We start from the raw sequence: 21,964 nt of genomic DNA, 5'->3' as shown, positions 1-21,964 counted from the left end.
TTTTTTTTTTTTTTTTTTGAAACGGAGTCTCCCTCTGTTGCCTAGGCTGGAGTGCAGTGGCACGATCTTGGCTCACTGCAACCTCCGCCTCTTGGGCTCAAGTGATTCTCCTACCTCAGCCTCCTGAGTAGCTGAGGCTACAGGTGCATGCCACCATGCCTGGGTAATTTTTGTATTTTTAGTGGAGACAGGGTTTCACCATGTTGGCCAGGCTGGTAGGGAACGTCTGACTTCAAGTTATCTACCCGCCTCAGCATCCCAAGGCGCTGGGATTACAGGCGTGAGCTACCACGCCCGGCTGGGAGATTCTTGCAATCTTGCAAAACTGGTCTAACAGAATTCTTGCTAAAGACAGGCCAAGGACTTACACATCAAGGGTGGAAAATGAGGAACTTGATCAGATTATCATGGGTGGTCAGATATCAAGAATGAGAGGATAACCTAGCAGGATTCTTTGCTAAGACTGGAATGGATAGGCCAAAGAGAGGATGGGGCCAGGGTCACAGCCTAGTCAAAAAGAGGGCTCAGAGGAGCCTGACTACAGTTTCATCAAGGAGGGAATTATTGTCAAGGTACGGGTCTGGAATTCTGTCTTTAACAAGCTCATTAAGATTTAGGAAGAAAAATAAGCTGAGGAAGGAGAAAGACCGTGCACCAGGTCACATATGCAAATATGAGACGGCCAGGACCTGAAGAAGTCCCCAGGGATTGGTCAGGTTGGATCCAGTGTTTCAATGAACTAGTGTATTAAATACCAAATTGCAATACGGCTCCTACGTACATGTTACCCAGGATTGAAAGCAACTTTGAACTGCCTTGGAGCAATTTCCACAGAAAGTGTATCTGCCTGAAAAGTAGAAACCTTGGACTGTGGAGTTTCATTTTACAACTTTAACTCTGAAAAAAAACAAAGGGAAAAGAGGATGGAAAGGAATGGGTTACAAAAGTGCCCAATGTGGGACAAGGCCAGGCCTGTTGGACTCCCCAGCTGCTTTGGTCATTGGGAATAATTAAACCCCCTAGTAACAGACAAGAAATAATGAACAGACATATCAGGGCCAGCTCCCCAGATATTATAAAAGCATGGGAAGTAGGGGAGGCAACATCTTCCCACAAGACAATTACAGTAGAGATGCGCCCATAACCCAAAATGCTTTATAGAATTAGGTTCAGAGTCTATGGACCATGCTGCTATGTCAGTGGTATAATTCTTTTCCTTTTAAGGAAAGATCTGATATTTTCATGGTTTTTTAAATGTTATCATGAAGAGCTAAGTGTTAATATTCTTTTGATGCATTCTCCTGCTTTTTAGCCTCTCTTGCCTTCCTTGCAAATCTGCCTGTTGAAGCCCTCCTTGACCATCAAGGACCAGTTTAAATGCCCTCATGTAAGAAGTCTCACCTGACCCACAACCACCACTAGAATAAAATCCCCTGATACCAGACTCCTGTGGTCCATCAGTGGTGAATCTCTTTTAGCTTCTGAAATATAATTTCTGATATTTATTAGAGGCAAAAAGAATCATATTTTATAGCCACAGTTTCTACAATGAGCCCTGAACTATTGTGGTTTTCCAAGTTTTCATTCTCAAATAAGCTCAGAGTATCCCTATTCCTCCTGCAAATCCCTAAAAACTGGAATTTGAAATTCATTGTATGCAATATAAATCTGACTGGTTACATAATATAAAACATCAGACAGAGCTGGCTTCCATTCAAGTCATTTAGAACATGTTCCATAAAAGCTGAACCTCATGGGAGGCAGCCTCTCAAAGCCAAAGCAAAGCTGCAGTTCATCCTTAGACCCTCCTTGGTCTCAAATTAAAATATCCAGGAGGATAGAAATTGATGAGATTTCATTAAGTAAAAAATTTCATGAAAATCAATCCTAACCTCTGTAGCTCCCAGCAGTGAGACCTGTGTTTATATGAACAGCATTAAAGATAAGCTGTCCCACGGAAATTACAGCAGCAGTTATCAAACAACTTTAATGCACTCTTAAGTAGAGGCACTAAAATTTAGAATTTGCACTGGCTGTTCTGTCGTTCACAGCGTGGCGCTGAGTCAGCCTGCAACCACACAAGAAAACAGCTGTTGAGAAATACAGCTTCCTGATTTAAAAATAAATCAGTAAATTTCTACTGAAAGTTTCTGCTAAATTCCTTATTGCATTCTATTTCAAAGGAGGGGTAAAATATCTAGAATGCCACAATGGTTTTTAAGCCTAAGGGGTTGGATCTGATGAATTTCATGTTTGTGCTCTCGGACTTTACTAGAAAAAAATGAGGGATAGATGACTAATTGCTACAATATAATTTCATACTTACATTCCCCATAAGGCATGAAGCAAAATTTGTCAGCTTGAGGGAAATGAGACTGGACTAATTATCAGGACCTCGGCAAATAATGATCCAATATCCAAAGAACTGCAGTCTGCCATTAAATATGTGACAATTTTTTTTAAAAAGTCAGCAAACTTTTCTAAGAAATAAGAGAATGCAGGCCAGGTGCGGTGGCTCTCACCTGTAATCCCAGCACTTTGGGAGGCTGAGGTGGGTGGAACACCTGAGATCGGGAGTTTGAGACCAGCCTGAGCAACATGGTGAAACCCCATTTATACTAAAAATACAAAATTAGCCGTGTGTGGTCACACATGCCTGTAATCCCAACTACTTGGGAGGCTGAGGCAGGAGAACTGCTTGAACCTGGGAGGCGGAGGTTGCAGTGAGCTGAGATCGTGCCATTGCACTCCAGCCTGGGCAACAAGAGCAAAATTACATCTCAAAAAAAAAAAAAAAAAAGAAAGAAAGAAATAACAGAATGCAAAGACAACTACTGCTTTTGCTACAGGCAATTTTATGCCCAGTAACAAGTAGATAATGTTTCTGTGGGAAATGTCTCCTAGCATATGAGATACAACATCAAATGTCACAGGCTAATGTGAGAAATAGTCTATGATGATGAGTGAATCTTGACTTTGAGCAAGACATGGAAACTCCAAGGCCTCAGGTTTTGTTTTTAAATCTATAAAAATAAAGAATCTAGGCTCATTGTATTACTGTGCCCCTGCTGGCTTCAACCTTCTGTAATGCTAAGACCAGCCTTACTCTGTTTAATACGTGTGTCTTTCAGAATGTTCTTTAACCACGGTTCTTCTGTATGACATTTCTTCTGGTTTTGCTGAAAGAGGGGCAATGGCCACTCCAAAAGACTCCTTTATGTAAGTTCCAAACTTTGTGGAAAATAATCCAGTAAATCCAGGAGATGTTATATTCCCACTTGCCATTCTGGATGTCGTCTATAATTCCAATTAATAGGGACACAGCTCACTGGTGATTGCACGGAATTCTATCACCCCAAATGCTCACCTCTCACTGCCTACCCTGCAGAAATCTCAGGCACTCAAACTGCAGGCAGTATCCAAAGACCTGTTCTCTTCATCAGGAGACCCAGGAGATCCCTAATCCTTGTAAAATTCAAGAGTTTATTCAAGACTATCAACCACTGTTTCCTGGAGCGGACTCTACCCATTACATTTTAACAGCCCTCTCTGACTCAGGGACGTGAGTACAGCCAGGGGGAGGAGGGGAGGAGAGATGATAAAAGAGAGATTGGGGTTTTGTTGGTTGTATTTCAACATTTGGGTTTTGGGAAGGTTGGTTTCATGGTTTTGCTTTTGGTTTTTTGAGGACTCTGTTTGTTTTTATTTTTATTTTTTTATTTTTGAGACGGAGTTTTGCTATTGTTGCCCACGCTGGAGTGCAGTAGCATGATCTCAGCTCACTGCAATCTCCGCCTCCCAGGTTCAAACTATTCTCCTGCCTCAGCCTCCTGAGTAGCTGGGATTACAGGCACCCGCCACCACACCCAGCTAATTTTTGTATTTTGGGTAGAGGCAGGGTTTCACCATGTTGGCCAGGCTGGTCTTGAACTCCTAACCTCAGGTGATCCACCTGCCTCGGCCTCCCAAAGTTCTGGGATTATAGGTGGGAGCCACCTCGCCCCGCCACTGTGTTTGTTTTTTAACTAACCCTACCATTGGCTGAAATTTCTGCAGCTGAAAAATAGAAGCAAGCTCTAGTTGCTTTCTACTTAAGATAGGTATGTAAGTCCTGGCTACATCATGCCTCATGACCCAGCCATTCTAGGGGCACAGGCAGCAGGCAGCATGCATAATTCCATCTGTTTCATGCTAAGATTCACTGGTGATCACTTTCAGAGAACACACTGAGCTTCCAGTGAAACTTTACACACTGAAAACTTACACACCACACTTTCATGGTGGACTGCAAGGTCAGCATTTATGGGCACTACTGAGAGAAGGCCAGGGAGAGTGATGAAGTATGAATACGAAAGATGTAGAGAAGGCAAAGAAACCAGAAAAGAAACACAAAGCATATGTCCCTGACATAACGATGGGAGATAATCACTCACCACAAACAGGAAATAGAACAACGAAGACCTCTAGCCACAGTGGCAGGCACCATAGCAGCAGCCGGGCCACTCTCAGCCAACCCACCAGAGCCTTTTCGTGCAAAATGTTATCAATGTGCTGCACATCTTCAGTGAAAACAAATGCTAAGCACAGAAAAGTTGCAAATCTTGCAGTAAAAGCAAAACAGTAAAGTTCAAATAGAAATACTGTATTCATCTTAAAGAAAAGGTTTACTTTGAAGAAAGTAGGGGAGCTGGAGACATTCTTGGAAATTCTGGTTTGCAAAACCATTGGTTTTGTTTACTGTCAGGGATTTTGTGTTAAGACAAATGATATCAGTATCATTCTTACCACTATGAACCACAATTATTACGGCCATTATGGGCCTTAAGGTAGGACAGGATATGGTAGGATAATAAGAAAGATGGAAAAGTAGGCCAGACACAGTGGCTCACACCTGTAATCCCAGCACTCTAGGAGGCTGAGGAAGGGGATCACTTGAGCCCAAGAGTTCGAGACCAGCCTAACCAACAAAGGGAAACCCCAACTCTATAAAATTTTTCTTTCTTTATTTTACTATAGCTGCTAGCAACTGGGAAAAAAAATTTTTTTTAATTAGCAGGGTGTAGTGGTGTGCACCTGTAGTCCCAGCTCTCAGGAGGCTGAGGCGGGAAGACTGCTTGAGCACAGGAGGTCAAGCCTGCAGTGAGCTGTGTTCATGCCACTGCACTCCAGCCTGGGCAACAGAGCAAGACTCTATCTCAAGAAGATTAAAAAAAGGAAGAAAAGCAAGGGGAAGGAAAAAAGGAAAGAAAAATGGAGAAAGTAGAGAAAGAGGAAAGAAATTCTCTTAAGATCAATAAACTAGAATAAAGGAGGAAGAATATGAGAATGGTCTGAATGTGTTAAAAACTGAGCTGTGAGTTCGGAGATAAGAGGAGCAAAAGCAAATGGAAGTGAAGAGACTGTGGCTCATGTGTTTCCCTGAAGCATCTGCAGGAATGTTGGTCAGATGCCTGCCGGCCTGAGAAATGAGGAGGTGGACAGTGACCAGGGATGAGTGCTTGTACTAGTCAGGGTTCTCATGATAAACAGAATCTATACATATGTACATATATGCACAACACACATGTATATATCTGCATAAAGGATTTATCATAAGGAATTGGCTCATATGATTATGGAGGTTAACATATCTGAAGATCTGCAGCTGGCAAACTGGAGAACTAGGAGAGCAATGGTGGAGTTCCAGTCCAAGGCTGAAAGCAGGAGGGAAAAAAACGATGTGCCAGCTCCAAAGACAGTCAGGCAGGAGAAATTCCCCCTCACTCAGGGGTAGGGCCAGAGTTTTGTTCCATTCAGGCCTTCAACTGAAAGGAGAGGAGGAGAGACGAGGCCGATCTCTTTCACTCAGTCTACTGATTTCAAGGTTCATCTCATCCAAAAACACCCTCATAGAAACAACCAGAATATCTGACCAGATATCTGGGCACCTTGTGGCCCAGTCAAGCTGACACACAAAATTAACCATCACAGCACTCATTGTGTAATAGGCCCCAATAAAAACACATGAGGAACACTGGTGACTCCTAAAACATCTATATTGACCAAGATTAGAGGACAGAATCTAAATTAGAAGTGCAACTTGGAGGCCAGGCGCGGTAGCTCGTGCCTGTAATCCCAGCACTTTGAGAGGTGGAGGCGGGTGGATCATCTGAGGTCGGAAGTTCGAGAACAGCCTGGCCAACATGGCAAAAACCCCATCTCTATTAAAATAAGAAAGAATTAGCCGGGCGTGGTATTGTGTGCCTGTAGTCCCAGCTACTTGGGAGGCTGAGGCACGAGAATTGCTTGAGCCTAGGCAGCAGAGATTGGCAACTTGGAGAAGCCCAAGGAAGGTGCTGAGCATGGAAGTGTCTTGCAAATATTCCTTCCCAGCTCCACCACAGACCTCAGGCTGCAACTCTGCAACTTCCCTGTCACTCAAGACTCCACAATCAGAACTGTGGAGCTCTCAGAACCTCTACAAGACAGGATGGCAAATCCCCAAATTATAGGCATGGGTTTTGGGTCAGAAAGTCCAGCTCTACCAAGTGAAGTCCCCTGGCATCTACTTCTGAAAGTCCCTGTGGCCTAGGTACTTGACCTCTCCCAACCTCAGTTTCCCCATTTGCAACAGCAAATATAACAGTGCCCACCTGCCAGGATTGGCTTGTTTTGTTTTTTTTTCTGGGACAGGGTCACTCCGTCGCCCAGGCTGGAGTGCCATGGTGCCATCATGGCTCACTGCAGCCTCAACTTCCCAGGCTCAGATGATCCTCCCATCTCAGCCTCCCAAGTATCTGGGACTACAGGCACACACCACCACATCCAGCTAATTTTTGTATTTTTTGTAAAGATGGGGTTTCACCATGTTGCCCAGGCTGGTCTTGAACTCCTGGGCTCAAGTGATCCTCACACTGCTGTTTCCCAAAGTGCTGGGATCACAGATGCGAGCTACCGTGACTAGCCAGGATTGTTATGAGATGAGAAAGAAGCAATGGATACTAAGGAATTAGCCCAATACCAGACACATACTAGGTGCTCAAAAAAACAGTCATAGTTCTTTTTGTTTTGTTTCTTTTTTTAGTTATTTAATTATTTATTTATTTGAGACAGAGTCTTGCTCTGTCTCCCAGGGTGGAGTACAGTGGCACAACCTCAGTGCACTGCAACCTCCAATTCCCACATTCAAGCTATTCTCCTGCCTCAGCCTCCTGAGTAGCTGGGATTACAGGCATGTGCCACCACGCCAGCTGATTTTTTATTTTTAGTAAAGATGGGGTTTCACCATGTTGGTCAGGCTGGTCTCGAACTCCTGACCTCAGGTGATCTGCCCGCCTCAGCCTCCCAAAGTGCTGGCATTACAGGTGGGAGCCACTGCGCCCAGTCTGCTTTTTAATTAAATGCTTGTTCCCTCCACAAAGTTTGTGCCCAGAAAAACACCAGCCACTTCCACAGAGAAATCTTCCTGACAACTGTCACAACTCCCTTTTCTTTCTATCCATGGTAGGCCTGGTTTGCAGTCAGGCAACTGACTATGTCAAGTACCAAGAGAGGTCCCTACAGACTGACCAAGCCTAGGCAGAAAATGTTCACACTGAGGCATAATTGAATTAGGCAGAAAAGCAAATACCTGGCAGGTTGGTTGAGAGGAAGGCCAGAGGGGCCTGGGGGACTTCCTTTGGGCAGCCAGGCCGATAATCAGGCAGCAACCATGTAACTGGCCTTGCCTCTTCCCTCCCCACAGAATATAAGGGATAATGGAAGGAGCTGCTCATGAATCGTGCAGCTGCAGCAAACAGGCCTCCTGGGCCCCGAAAGCATTGCTACCCTTTTCCCCACTGCCTGTTATTGGACAAGGGCAGGATGCAATTTCCCTTCTTCCCAGAATATACAAGACAACTCTGTATCCTATCATAACTGGAATCCTCCAAATTACCTCTTTTCAGAGAGGCCCCATCCAACTTCCCTACAGAAACAACAGTGCCTCTCTCCTATTCCAAGGAGAAGCACGTCCGAGATGTTTTCTTGGAATGTTTCCTTGACTTTCTGCAAGAAGCAGGTCGTGTTTAACGGTGCCAGCTCCTCCTGTAGCTCTATTGTTAGGAAGTGTCCCTCTTGCCCCTGGGCATCCTGCCTCCCACCCAGATCTGAGATTCTTCAAGGCAGAACAGGTGCTTTCTCTCTGCACATTGCTTTCCTGGGCCTGGGAAAATGCAGAGCACATATTCAAAGGACCTCAGTGAAGGGCAGCATTGACCCACAGAGGCACCAGGGGGACAGGGGGACTCTCTTCCCTCCTTGAGAGTTGTATTAGTCTGTTTTCATGCTGCTGATAAAGACATCTCTGAGACTGAGTAATTTATAAGAACAAAGTGTAGTGGACTCACAGTTCCACATGGCTGGGGAGGCCTCACAATCATGGCAGAAGGCGAAATGCACGTCTTACATTGGTGTCAGGCAAGAGAGAGAATGAGAGCCAGGCGAAAAGGGTTTCCCCTTTTAAAACCATGAGATCTCGTGAGACTTATTCACTATCACGAGAACAGTATGGAGGAAGCCGCCCCATGATTCAATTACCTCCCACCGGGTCCCTTCCACAACATGTGGGAATTATGGGAGCTACAATTCAAGATGAGATTTGGGTGGGGCACAGCCAAACCATATCAAGAGTCCATCAAAACAGTCCTTGTGGGCTTCAGACATCATTAAGCAGCTCCTAATCCATCTAGTGGTCAATTAAGCTAAGAAGCTAAACTGAGATTCTCAGAGGAAAAAAAAAAGGTTCGAGCTGGATGGATATGGCTGAGGTCCCACATGCTAGGACAGGCCCCAGCATCTGCGTCATGCCATGGAGCAATATGCGGCTCCAAGGCCAGCATAAACCAGGCACAGAGCCACAGGCGCGGCCAGCCCACCAGGCCACAGGCATGCCACAGCGCCATCCATCACATGGTGGCTGCCCGGCCACCAGCAGAGTAGGTCACGGGGGCAGGAGGACTCGGTGACTCCGGCTGCCAAACAGCAGCATGTTTGATTTAGTATTATCATATTTTTCTCATGAATTTTTAAATTCAGATAATTCACCCTGCATTGCTTTTATAGATGTATATATACACACTGCATACAGGGAAGTTAGCCAAGTCTACACATGGCTGAGTAATCCAATTTCAATGACCTTGATGATTCTAACATAAAGAAAGGCACTGGGCCTAAGTGGACCGGAGTCTGCAGTTCAGAGAAAGAGCAAATGCAGTGGCTTAGGAGGGATAATGGGAAATGTGGCCAAGGACATCCCAGGGAAGGACAGACAAGCTCCAAACCAACACAGCACAAATGTGGAAGTGAAGCAATTTGTTCATAGAGAAAAGGGTGGACAATTAAGCCAACATCAGCACCAGGCTCTGGAAGAAACTCAGTACCAGACGGAGTGAAAGCGTGTGTGTGTGTGTGTGTGTGTGTGTGTGTGTGTGTGTGTGTGTGTGTCTGTGTGTGTGTGTGACAGAGAGAGAGAGAGAGAAAGAGAGATAAAGAGAGAGTGAGAGATACAAAAACTAGTGTTTAGGAAGATGGTTTACAAGGGACATGCCCAGGAAAATTTGAGAGTACTTCGTAAGCGCAAGGAAACTGAAAATAACAAAGAAAAAGAAGGGTCAGTGCTAATACCCAGAGTAAAAATCTGGTGGCTGTAAGACTGGAGGTGATGCTAATAGAGATGAATTAGTTAGAAGAGGGAAAACAGTAAGTTTGGGTTTCAGGTTGAACTTCCAAGATTGGCAGACCACCTTACAGAGGGCACATCCTAAGGTGATCGATCCTAAATGATCCATGTTCTTGTATAACCCCTCCCCTTGAATGTGGTCAGGACATGACAAAATGATGAGGTGTCACTCCACTGATATATTTCATTACGTAAGACTTATCTAAGCAGGCTGGGCCTTAAAAAAGCAAACTGCCGAGCTCAGGAGTTCAAGATCAGCCGAGCCAACATGATGAAATCCTGTCTCTACTAAAAATACAAAAAGTTGGCCAGACATGGTGGCACACACCTGTAGTCCCAGCTACTCGGGAGGCTGAGGCATGAGAATCACTTGAGCCTGGGAGGCGGAGATTGCAGTGAGCCAAGATTGCACCACTGCACTCCGGCCTGGGCCACGGAGCAAGACCCTATTTTGAAACAACAACAACAAAAGAAAGGTTATAAGCACCATGGCTATGATTAGTGTCAAATTGCCTGCCATTGTTTTAAGAAAGCCAGATACCTCGACTGGACTCTGGGGTGTTCTCCGAGGGACACCTTCATCACACAAACTCTGTACTTCCTGGAATCGATACAGCACTAAGTTACATGCACCAAATTATAAAAGACTTATCCATAATATTTTCTCACTGAAATTCTCAGGGCTTTTAATATCTCCAGAATATATTTTTCCATTTTCCATAAGACTCAAAAGTAATAAAAGCTCTAATAAATCTACTACAAAGTCACCGCAAAAAGTAGAAGATGAAGAGGACACTGATGAAGAAAGCGATCATGATGAGATGAGTGAGCAGGAAGAGGAGCTTGAGGATGAACCTACTATAGTCAAAGACTATCAAGACGTGGAAAAAGCAGTGCAGTCTTTTTGGTACGATAATGTCCTGAAGACAGGCCTAGATATTGGGAGAAACAAAGTGGAAGATGGCGTTCTACAAAAGTGAACTCAGGCTGAATGGGGAAAAGTTATGGAAGAAAAACAGAACAGTCAAAGTGGGAAATACACTGGATCTTCTCATTGGAGATCTTCTGGATCCAGTGTATCTGGGAGATATATTGGATCTTCTCATTGGAGAGGATAAAGAAGCAGGAATCGAGAGAGTGATGAGGATTCTCCTGAAAAAAGTGTTTGAAGACTGAAAGTGAAAAATATAGAGTGGTGTTACAGCGGTGGAAAAACTTAAAGTTGCCTAGGAAGAGAATGTCTAAATAGATTGCTTTTTAGCAATAAAGCTGCTTTCTAGTGGTAGAGGAAGGGGCCAAAAAAAGAAAAAAAGAAAATTGCCATGTTGGAACTGCCCATGAAGGGGCTGCGTGGCAGGAACTGTGGGTGTCTACAGGTAGTGAGAATGGCCTCTAAGCACTGAGGTGGCCTCCAGCTGACAGCCATTAAGAAGCCAGGGGGCAGGGCCTGGTGGCTCACACCTGTAATCCCAGAACTTTGGGAGGCCAAGGTGGGGGATCACCTGAGGTCAGGAGTTTGAGACCAGCCTGACCAACATGGCGAAACTCCATGTCTACAAAAATACAAAAATTAGCCGGGCATGGTGGCGCATGCCTGTAGTCCTAGCTACTCGGGGAGGCTGAGGCAGAAGAATCGCTTGAACCCGGGAGGCAGAGGTTGTAGTGAGATTGCGCCACTGCACTCCAACCTGAGCAACAGAGTGAGACTCCATCTCCAAATAAATAATAAATAAATAAATAAAATTTAAAAAAATAAAAAAAATAAAGTGCAGTAAAATGAATACATTTCCATGGGTTAAAAAGGAAATGGTCAAAAAAGGGGGAAAAATAAATGTGCTACAAAGACCAACATTACCTGGCCTGCTTGACCTCACTGAACCTTCTATATGCTCCTTCTTGCTCAGCCTGGTCCAGGCACACTGGCCACCTTTCTGTTGCTCCCACTCCAGCACAAGCTGTTATTACCTCTTTCCAGAATGCTCTTCCTCCATAGCCACATTTCCTTCCATTGTTTGCCCAAAGCCTTTCCCATAAATGCCTACCCTGACCAATGTATTTTTAAGTGCACTCCAGTTACCTCATGAGCTGCTGTACTTTTATCCAGACCATTTATCACCTTCTGCCATGCTATAAGATTTACTATTTGTTATGTTGATTGTTTTTCTGTCTCCCCCTGCTAGAATGCAAGCTCCACAAAGACCGATTTTTGTCTATTTTTTTGCTGATAAATTCCAAGAGTTCAGAACAATACATAGTACAAAACACGTGCTCAGGAAAATATTTACTGAATGGTTCAAGGCAGTCATTAAGCAATGAGATTGGTCTACCTGTATTACTGTAGTAAGATGTCCATGAGATCTCATAAGGTTAAAAATTTTAAGAGCATGTCAGAAAACAACATGTGTACTATGATCCTTTCTTATATATGTATAAAACAAAAACTCTCCAAGCAATCCATTCCTGAAGTCTTAACATGGGCCAGAGCAAGGTAGGCGTTCACACAGGAAGGGGAGGCCATAGTGTCACTGAGTAGGGTGTCCAACCCAACCCATCAGGGTGAGGAAGGGGCCATGTGGAACAGCAGCCCAGCACACATGTCCATGCCAAGCATGACAAGGAGGGCATCCACGTGGGAGGAGGTAGAGCCAGGAAAGAGAGATTGGTTACATACATGCCAATTGACCAAATAAGTAAAGATATAAAGGATAATGGGCACTACCAGAGTTTTGCTTGTTGGAGAAGCCATTTAAATGTGGAAAAGGAGAAAACTAGAATGAACCTAGAATGAACCTTGTGGGGCTGAATCAGAATTGAAGGCATCGGTGTGAATTCATGTGTGTGAAGATGTAACGCCCTAGTGAGCATCTCGGGACAATGACTCCCCAATAAGCAGTGAGCACACCTTAAGCCCAGATTTTGGTTTCTACATCCCAGTATCCACTAAAAGAAACCACGACTCCTTAGAGAAATGGCTGGTTCTCCTGCTGGGGCAAGCAAAGAATAAGATGAGCCTAGAGTCCAGGCACGGTGGCTCACACCTGTAATCCTAGCACTTTGGGAGGCTAAGGGGGGTAGATTCCCTGAGGTCAGGAGTTCGAGACCAGCCTGACCAATGTGGAGAAACCCTGTTTCTACTAAAAATACAAAGTCAGCCGGGCGTGGTGGCACATGCTTGTAATCCCAGATACTTGGGTGGCTGAGGCAGGAGAACTGTTTGAATCCAAGAGGCAGAGGTTGCAGTGAGTCGAGATCGCACCATTGCACTCCAGCCTAGGCAACAAGAGTGAAACTCTGCCTCAAAAAAGACCCTAGAACATAGGCTGGAAAGTAAGGAAGTACTCAAAGAATGATAGCACAGAGAAACAAGCTCCTCTCAGCCAGATGAGTGGCAATATGAGTATCAAAATAATTTAATTTTTTTTAATTTTTTTTTGAGATGGAGTCTCACTCTTGTCGTCCAGGCTGGAGTGCAGTGGCATGATCTCAGCTCACTTCAACCTCCACCTCCCAGGCTCAAGCTATTCTCCTACCTCAGCCTCCTGAGTAGCTGGGATTACAGGCACCCGCCATCACACCTGGCTAATTTTTGTACTTTTAGTAGAATGAGAGTAATGGAATATAGGCCACTGAACAAGACACAGTCAACTATGAGTTAATAGTAGAACAGCTCAAAATCTGGACCACCAGATGGGAAGCACTAGAACACAGCAATTCTGTGATGCTGCTGCCAAAAATGCAGAACCAGATTCTAATTGTGGAAAAATTATCAGGCAAACCACAATTGAGGAATCTTCTAGAAAACAATAGCCTGCCATCCTCAAAAGTGTTAAGGAAAATCATGGCTGTCAAGGAAAAACGGAGGAACTGATCTCAACTGAAGGAAACCACTAAATGTGATGCATGATTCTGAACTAGATCCTTTTGCTTACAAAGGATATTCCAGGAACAACGGGAGAAATCTGACTGGGGTCTGAGGACTAGAGGGTGGCAATGTGTCCGTGTTAATTTCTGGATATCAATGGCTATCTTGCGATTACGTAGGAGAACGTTCCTGGTTGTGGGAAGCACACACTGATAATTCCAGGGTAGCAGAACATCAATATGTCACTACACTCAAGTGGTTCCAGAAGGGGGTTGTTGAAAGAGAAATCTCTTTTGCATTATATTCTTATCTTTCTGTGACTGTTTAAAATTTGCATATTATCTAAAGAATAAAACATTTGCAAAAAAAGGTAGGCTGGTCCACAGATCATTTCTGGAAGGGTGCAGGAGAGATGGAGGAGGCTCAGGAAGGAAGAATCTCCTATCAGCTCCACAGGGACACTGTGGGTTCTCTGCTGGCACAGAGAGGGTCATACCTGGCGGAACCCAGGACCAGGTGCATGAGGATCAGTAGCCTCCCTGCTGCCCTGGCAAGGGTGAGCTTCCTCAAGCTCCTGTTCCCATATCCACTTGTCACTCAGGGCAAAGGGCCTTTGCCAGGGAAACTGGGAAACGTCTGCTGCATTTGGAAGATTTTTTAAGATAAGATGAAAAAGTTGGCAAATTTCTCACACTGTTTCTTTATTATTTTAGGTTGAAAAGAGGTTTGTGATGTGCTACAGTTGATCAACTTTCATGTTTTTAAAACTTTTTACTTGGAAATGTTTTATGGTAGGTACATAATCCCCATGTACTCATGATATAGCTTCAACTATTCAATCCTAGTTTGCTATACTCCCCCAACACTGGCTTCTTTATTTTGAAGAAAATAAGCATCCTATTCTATCATCCATTAACACCTCAACACTTATTTCTAAAAGAGAAGGACCTTTTACTTAAACATCATCCCACCCACCACCCAAAACTCCTTACCACCACCAATTAACCATTCCCTGTTTAAATGTCCCTGATTTTGTCTCCCTCTCTTCTCTCCTTCTCTCACAGTTGTGTTCAAATCAGGATCCATACAAGACCCAACATTGCACTTGGTTGATTTGATTCTTCAGTTCCTTCCACAGATTCCTTCTATTTCTTTTCCTTTTGCAATGTTTTTCATAGTTTTCCTTTTCCAGTTCAACATCTTTGCAGTTTAAGATGCTCCTCTCTCCCTCCTTTCTACTGACTCCCCATATCTCCTCCCTGATCTTTTTTTTAGAAAATTTCTTATTAACAAATCTTCCATGGGCCCAGAATACTGGCAGTTTATGTTCAGGCTCCGGCAGGGAGCTCAGAGGAGGAGGTAGAGAGCTCTACTAATCCCAGCACCAACTTCACAGAAAACAAAAGTGCAAGTAAATTCCACAGAAACACCCAGACGGTCATTGCTCTACCATTAGCCAAGATTTGGGTGTACCACTGTCCCTCTTAGCTTTCTCATCTTTAAATTAAAGGCATTGAAAAAGATCATGATAATGACAGCAATGACAACGATATTAACAGGACATTTAATATTTGTCCAAAGGTTCCTCAAGATTCCTTCCAGTCAAGACTTTCTCTGTGATTTTAAGCATCAAACACACTTCAATATATTAGTGAAGAGCAACATTCTGGTTAGGGGGGAGATATTTCATAAACAACAAATGAAAAGTAAGACAATGGTAACAAAAGAACGGAGACCACGAATGTAGATGACAAAAGAAAACTACAGTCATTGACATATCTAAATTTGAATAACATGTTATGTTTCAAAGCACTTTCTTATACATTAGCAAATCTCAGCCACACTAATAGGTAAATGATAAAGAATGGTATAAAAGGTTAATAATGGTGGAACCTTGGGTATGCAGGGGTTTCACTAAGCCAGTGGATCTCAACCAGGGTGATCTTATGTCCCACCTCCTGCCTCCAGGGGTCATTTAGCAATGTCTGGGGACATTTTGGTTGTCCCAGCTAGGAAGGTGTCCTGACCTCTACTGGGCACAAGCCAAGGCTGCGCTGAAATATCCTTCAATACTTGGCACAGACTGCACCACAAAGAATTATCCAGCCCATAATGTCAGTAGTTCAGAAACTTAGAGATCCTGAGATAGGCAAGTCCCCTTGTTACCCAGGTGAAACTGTACTAGGCCAAGGGGACTGGGGAGGCTACTGAGGCCTGAAGGCACAGGAAGTCAGACACCCTGCATTATAATCCTCCACACTGTGGGCTACCCTAACACATGAGGTTCGATAAAAAAAAAATTGGCCAGGTGCGATGGCTCATGCCTGTAATCCCAACACTTTGGGAGGCCAAGGTGGGTGGATCACCTAAGGTCAGGAATTTGAGACCAGCCTAGCCAACATAGTGAAACCCGTCCCTACTAAAAATATAAAAAATTAGCTGGGCATAGGGGGTGGGCACCTGTAATCCCAGCTACTCAGGAGGCTGTGGCAGGAGAATCGCTTGAACCTGGGAGACGGAGGTTGCAGTGAGCCAAGATCACGCCATTGCACTCCAGCCTGGGCAACAAGAGCAGAACTCCATCTCAAAGAAAAAAAAAGAGAAAAGAAAACTGTCCTGGTTTGGTTTTGTTACCAAGATAGACCACAATATATATTTCTGAATCTGAACTATTCCCTCAATGTATTCATCTTGGGAAACTGTACTTACCAGACACTGTCCAACTGAAGAATTTAGCTGCTTAGCAGACCTGTCTCTGAATTGACAGCACCTGCGCTGATTTAGACAATGGGCACCTGCATCCTTGGGAACCTGTTACTCTAATGGTAGCGACCGACAATGAATATGTCCATGAGAAAGAGCCGGAACAGGAAGGGGAGGGGAGGGAGGGGTCTGGGGAGAGGGCTGCTACTTCAGCTTAGGTTCTCAGGGAAGCCTGTTGGGGAGGCGATATTTCAGCCAAGACCTGAAGGAAGTGAATGGCTGGCCAGGCAGAGCTTGGAAGGAGAGTATTGGGGGCATGCAGTGAGAAGGCCTGCAACAGGGGCACGTTGCGTGTATTCTAGTCCCAGAAGGAAGGCCTCTGAAGTGCCCTAAATGAGCAGGATAGGAGGTGAGGGAGAGGCGGGGCCAAATCCCTTGAGGCCTCCTAGTCCCAGCAGAAAGCCTAGCTTTCAAACAAACTATGATGGGAAGCCATTGGAATTTCAACCGGAGGAGTAAGGAGACTTGATTGCTATTGATCGATTGATTGATTGAGACAGGGTCTTGTTCTGTCACCCAGGCTGACTGCAGATCAAAGCTCACTGTGGCCTCAACCTCCCAGGCTCACACGATCCTCCCACCTCAGCCTCCTGAGTAACTAGGACTACAGGCATGTGCTACCATGCCCAGTTAATTTTTTTTATTTTTTTGTAGAGATTGTCTGGCTATGTTGCCCAGGCTGGTCTCAAACTTCTGGATGCCAACTATTTAGATCCGTCTAGCTATTCTGTGGAGAATGGACATTATGCAGACAAGAACGAAGAAGAAAACCAACTGAGAGGCAACTGCATTAAGAATTTTACTGAAAATCAAAACCACCCAAAAAGAGAAATATCTGCCATTGATGAAGATATTCCAAAGAAGAATTCACACTCTAAAAGCTATTTCAAAAGAAGAGAAAAGGCCCCAGATGTGTAATTATTAGTGGTCTCTTTCCAGTAAGGGTGCTGGGCAGTGTTGCCTCTCCACCCCACCCTAGATGGCGTCCGCAACCAGAAACTCTGGTGTGAAGCTATTAATAACTTCCCCAACAGGCTGGGACTCTGGGATTTGACCATCAGGGGATGGTGAAGAGCACCTACCACCTGGGAGAAGCCTGGCCAGAGGGAGCAATGCACAAGGAACTTTTGGACCAGAGTAACAGTGAATATAAGCTCAGATCTGCGTGGTATACTCTCTCTCATATTTTATTTGTGTTCTTGAGTGTTCTGGTCTCCCAGTCTTCAAAGAGCCAACTGGAGCCGGATGGTGCATGGGAAAAACGGAGGCTGAGACTCTCAGCCTGAGGTTCCATTATCTTCCCCCCTTTTTCCTCAGGGTGCTTTTCCTCGTACTTCTTATTCCCAGCCAGCACAGCAACAAGCTCCATGGGGGACCCACACCCAGGTTACGGTGTGGATCTAGAAAATGCACCAAGGAGGCTCCTCTGCAGGTTTTAAACGACAAGCCCCAGGTCAGTCCAGCACGTGGTAGACTCCAACTCCCCAGGAAGTTAGCCTGAGATCTGAAGCTGAAGCCACTGCCCATATTAAGGAGTTTGTCCTCTCCTCCCTGACAAACCCCAGGCAGTAGTGGGTGGGTGGTCAAGCATCGGAGGATGATCCTCTGTCCTAGCCTTTCTTCTACCATCTCCTTCGACCACACACACATAAAGGCAGGTAGCAAAACCCCACAATCTGTGCACCACTTCGGAAGTGCCACTGTTCAAGGCTGGGCGTGGTGGCTCACACCTGTAATCCCAGCACTTTGCGAAGCTGAGGCGGGTGGATCACTTGAGGTCAGGAGTTCGAGATCAGCCTGGCCAACATAGTGAAACCCTATCTCTACTAAAAATACAAAAATTAGCCGGGCATGGTGGTGGGCACCTGTAATCCCAGCTACTCGAGAGGCTGAGGCTAGAGAATCGCTTGAACTGGGAGGCAGAGGTTGCAGTGAGCCAAGATCGTACCACTGCATTCCTGCCTGGGCAACAGAGCGAGACTGTCTCAAAAACAAAAATGAAAAAGGAAGTGCTACTGTTCAAGAACAAGTATAGACATCCCCACATCCTAAGAGGTCCTTCATCCACCCAAACTTAAACTTCACACTTCAAAGACTGTTAATTACACATTATGACACCAATTATATCTGAATGCATTATAAAACAGAATCTTTGCTAAGCAATTTTACTGTTTTAATTCTTTGCTTCCACCATTTTTAATAATTAAACTCCTGTTTTTATATTAAGATGCAATTAAAAATAAAAGTCCTTTAAATTTTCAATCTATTTCTTTTTTTTACATAAAGAATTCAATAGCCATCCATTATAATGTAGCACACAATATAGCCAAAGGACAAAATGAATAACTTAGATAAAACAAGATGAATTCCATTTAGGAGGAAAAAAATACAAGTCTACTTACTTTGAAAGCCCTTAGCATGAAACAGTCAATAAAAATATGGGGAACTCCCGACCAAACACAGATAAAACAAACCACATGGTAGCATACTCCTGTGAAAGAGAAAGCTTTACTCTGTAAAGGAAGAGGGGACAGCAAATCTGGTCTCAAAATGCTGAATTTGAGGCCGGGTGCGGTGGCTCACACCTGTAATCCCAGCACTTTACGAGGCCGAGGCGGGCAGATCACTGGAGGTCAGGAGTTTGAAACCAGCCTGGTCAACATGGTGAAACCCCGTCTCTACTAAAAATACAAAAAATTAGCTGGGCGTGATGTGCATGTCTATAATCCCAGCTACTCGGGAGGCTGAGGCAGAAGAATTGTTTGAACCCGGGAGGCGAAGGTTGGAGTGAACCTAGATCACGCCACTGCACTGCAGCCTGGGCAACAAAGAGAGGTCCTCTCTCAAAAAAATAAAAGTTAAAAAAATTAAAAATGCTGAATTTGGGGACTGCCAGCATTCAATTATGGATGAAGTAAAAGGACACCATTATTTAGCGTGAGCCTACCCATGCTGAATTACACTTCAAATATAAGGATAACGTCTCACATGTACAAGAGTAAACAAGGAAAATTAAATAATTTTGATCCTTTCACGTATGTGTGTGAGACCTGATCTCGCTCTATTGCCCAGGCTGGAGTGCAGTAGTGTGATCATGGCTCACTGCAGCCTCAACTTCCCAGGCTCAGGTGATTTTCCCACCTCAGCCTCCCGGCCAGCTGGGACCACAAACATGCGCCACCATGCCTGGCTAATTTTTCTATATTTTTGTAGAGACAGGGTGTCTCCATGTTGCCCAGGCTGGTCTCAAACTCCTGGGCTCAAGCGATCCTCCCACCTCAACCTCCCAAAGTGCTGAGATTACAGGCATGAGCCACCATCTGCAGCCAGTTTTGATACTTTAAAGCCATAGTTTGTGAGCTACAAATTTCACATTCACATGTACTAAGGCTGAACAATGTGTCAAGGACGAGGAGTATTTCTGTGTGATCCATCTACTACAGCCTTCTTTATCCTTTGTTTCTCTTCTAACCCAAAGATCAGCAAACTTTTTTTTAAAATAATGGGCCAAATAGTAACGATCTCAGGCTTTATAGGCCATATTTCACAACTACTCAACTCTGCTGTTGTACCAAGAAAGCACAGCTATAAATAACACGTACACAAAGGAGTATGGCTGTGTTCCAATAAAACTTTATTTACAAAAATAGCCCCATGGGCTGTGATTTGCTGACCCCTATTCTAGTTCTCAGGGTGCTAGAAAGGAGGAGTGAAGCAGAGATACACTTAAGACACTCCTGTAAGAATACAGCAGGAATAAGCAAAGAGATCCAGTTGATCCAAATGTATCCACCAGGCATAGCCGATTACAACCAGGAGTATTCTTGTAAGACAAAAACCAAGTCTAGAGGTATTAGGATGCTGCAAAAGTAATTGCAGTTTTTGCCCCTGAAAGTAATGGAAAAACTGCAATTACTTCTGCACCAATCTAATACCAGGGAGGCATCATTTCTCAACAACCAGAACTCTCAAGACACGAGGGCCTCTCCCTCACAGAAGCAGCAACATTCCGTCACGGGGTTTGTCCCCTGAACTGCATGTCCACTGGAGATTCTATAGTGACCTCTCCAAACTGCCTACCTAACCCCACTTTTTTTTTTCTTTTTCTTTTTTTTTTTGAGACCGAGTCTCACTCTATTGCCCAGGCTGGAGGGCAGTGACGCAATCTTGCCTCACTGCAACCTCCGCCTCCCAGGTTCAAGCCATTCTCCTGCCTCAGCCTCCCAAGTAGCTGGGATTACAGGCACCTGCCACCATGCCCAACTAATTTTTGCATTTGGAGTAGAGATAGGGTCAGATGCCCAACTAAATTTTGTATTTGGAGTAGAGATAGGGTTTCACCATGTTGGCCAGGCTGGTCTCAAACTCCTGACGTCAGGTGATCCACCCACCTCAGCCTCCCAAAGTGCTGGGACTATAGGGGCATGAGCCACCACGCCCGGCCAGCCTGCCTCTTCTTGTGTCTAGCAGCACACCACAGTTGGGGATGCAGGCTGTGGTCACCAATTCAAAAGAGGTAACTGGTCTACCAAGGAATTACCCTACCCAGGAACTAATCAACAACTCGATGAGAGCTCAAGAGATAAGCCTTTCCACTCCAGCTTTGAACTCTTACCTGCTGACGGGCCAAGAAGAGCCCAGAGCAGCCGTGATCAACCACTATCACTTCACAAACCCCAAATACATGGGTTCTTCCTTCTCCTGGACACATCTTCCTCTCACACCTCACACTCCACCCGGAGCAAACCCTGTCAATTCGACACTCAAAGGGTTCCAGAATCTGCCGCATCTCCATCGCCAGTACCAGCTACATCGCCAGCACCCTCACCACTGTCACCTCCTAATTGGTCTCCCTGACTTTGCTCTTGCCTCACTTCCAACAGAATATTGTCATGTTAAAAAAGAAGTAAGAGGCTGGGTTCAGTGGCTCATGCCTGTAATCCCAGCACTTTGGGAGGCCGAGGCAGACAGATCACCCGAGATAAGGAGTTCGAGACCAGCCTGGCCAATATAACAAGACCTCGTCTCTACTAAAAATACTAAAATCAGCCAGGCATTGTGGTGGGCACCTGTAATCCCAGCTACTCAGGAGACTGAGGCAGGGGAATGGCTTAAACCCGGGAGACGGAGGTTGCAGTGAGCCAAGATAGCGCCATTGCACTCCGGCAACAGAGTAAGTCTCCATCTCAAAAAAAAAAGAATAGGGGGTGAAAATCAGCAAACAGCAGGCACAGATTTGGGGCTAGATAACAGACAAGTAAGTGAAAAAGCAAATTTATTCACATACCCTTGATGCCCCTAGAAAGTCCTTCAAAGCACATGACAGGGCGTATATGAGAGTGTAAACTGCTCACCATATGATGACGGTCAGGCTTCTGAGGCTGTTTAAATCTGGAATGTGACCCTCAACCTGGAAGGTAAGAAAAACAAACAAACAAAAACCTTCTGAGTGACAAACAGCTTCCACAAAGCCCATCCATTTTATTCCATAGAAAAAAAAGAAGTACATCATTTATAAAACTCTACCAGAGGAGGCAACAGCCATTGCTAATAACAGAGGAAAGAAACAAAGGCCTTAAAATTAGAAGCAGAGGAGCAGAACCATCCAGGACCTTGAAATAAAGATGGAGTCCACACAGAGT

At 44.7% G+C, this 21,964-nt stretch overlaps 1 protein-coding gene and 1 pseudogene across 8 annotated transcripts in view; one reads left to right on the top strand and one right to left on the bottom strand.

Annotated features, from left to right (window-relative positions):
• TIAM1 (TIAM Rac1 associated GEF 1) overlaps nucleotides 1-21,964 on the bottom strand; it is a 457,120-nt gene that overhangs the window by 335,485 nt on the left and 99,671 nt on the right. For 5 of the 8 annotated variants that reach the window (XM_032174683.1, XM_058428039.1, XM_058428038.1 and 2 more), the window contains exon 2: nucleotides 21,677-21,732. The exons of 1 other annotated variant lie outside the window; for it this stretch is intronic. The gene's annotated coding sequence lies outside the window, so the exon portion shown is untranslated. Of the gene's footprint in view, nucleotides 1-21,609; nucleotides 21,733-21,964 lie in introns of all 8 variants that reach the window. 2 more of the 8 variants (XM_032174685.1, XM_032174689.1) reach the window with 1 other exon arrangement.
• Nucleotides 7,465-11,254, top strand: LOC131381256 (mitochondrial transcription rescue factor 1-like; annotated as a pseudogene).

Source organism: Hylobates moloch, unplaced genomic scaffold (genome assembly GCF_009828535.3).
Source record: "Hylobates moloch isolate HMO894 unplaced genomic scaffold, HMol_V3 SCAFFOLD_14, whole genome shotgun sequence".
NCBI classification, from domain to species: domain Eukaryota; kingdom Metazoa; phylum Chordata; class Mammalia; order Primates; family Hylobatidae; genus Hylobates; species Hylobates moloch.
Note: the sequence above shows the minus strand (reverse complement) of the source record. Positions and strands in the feature narration are given on the sequence as shown.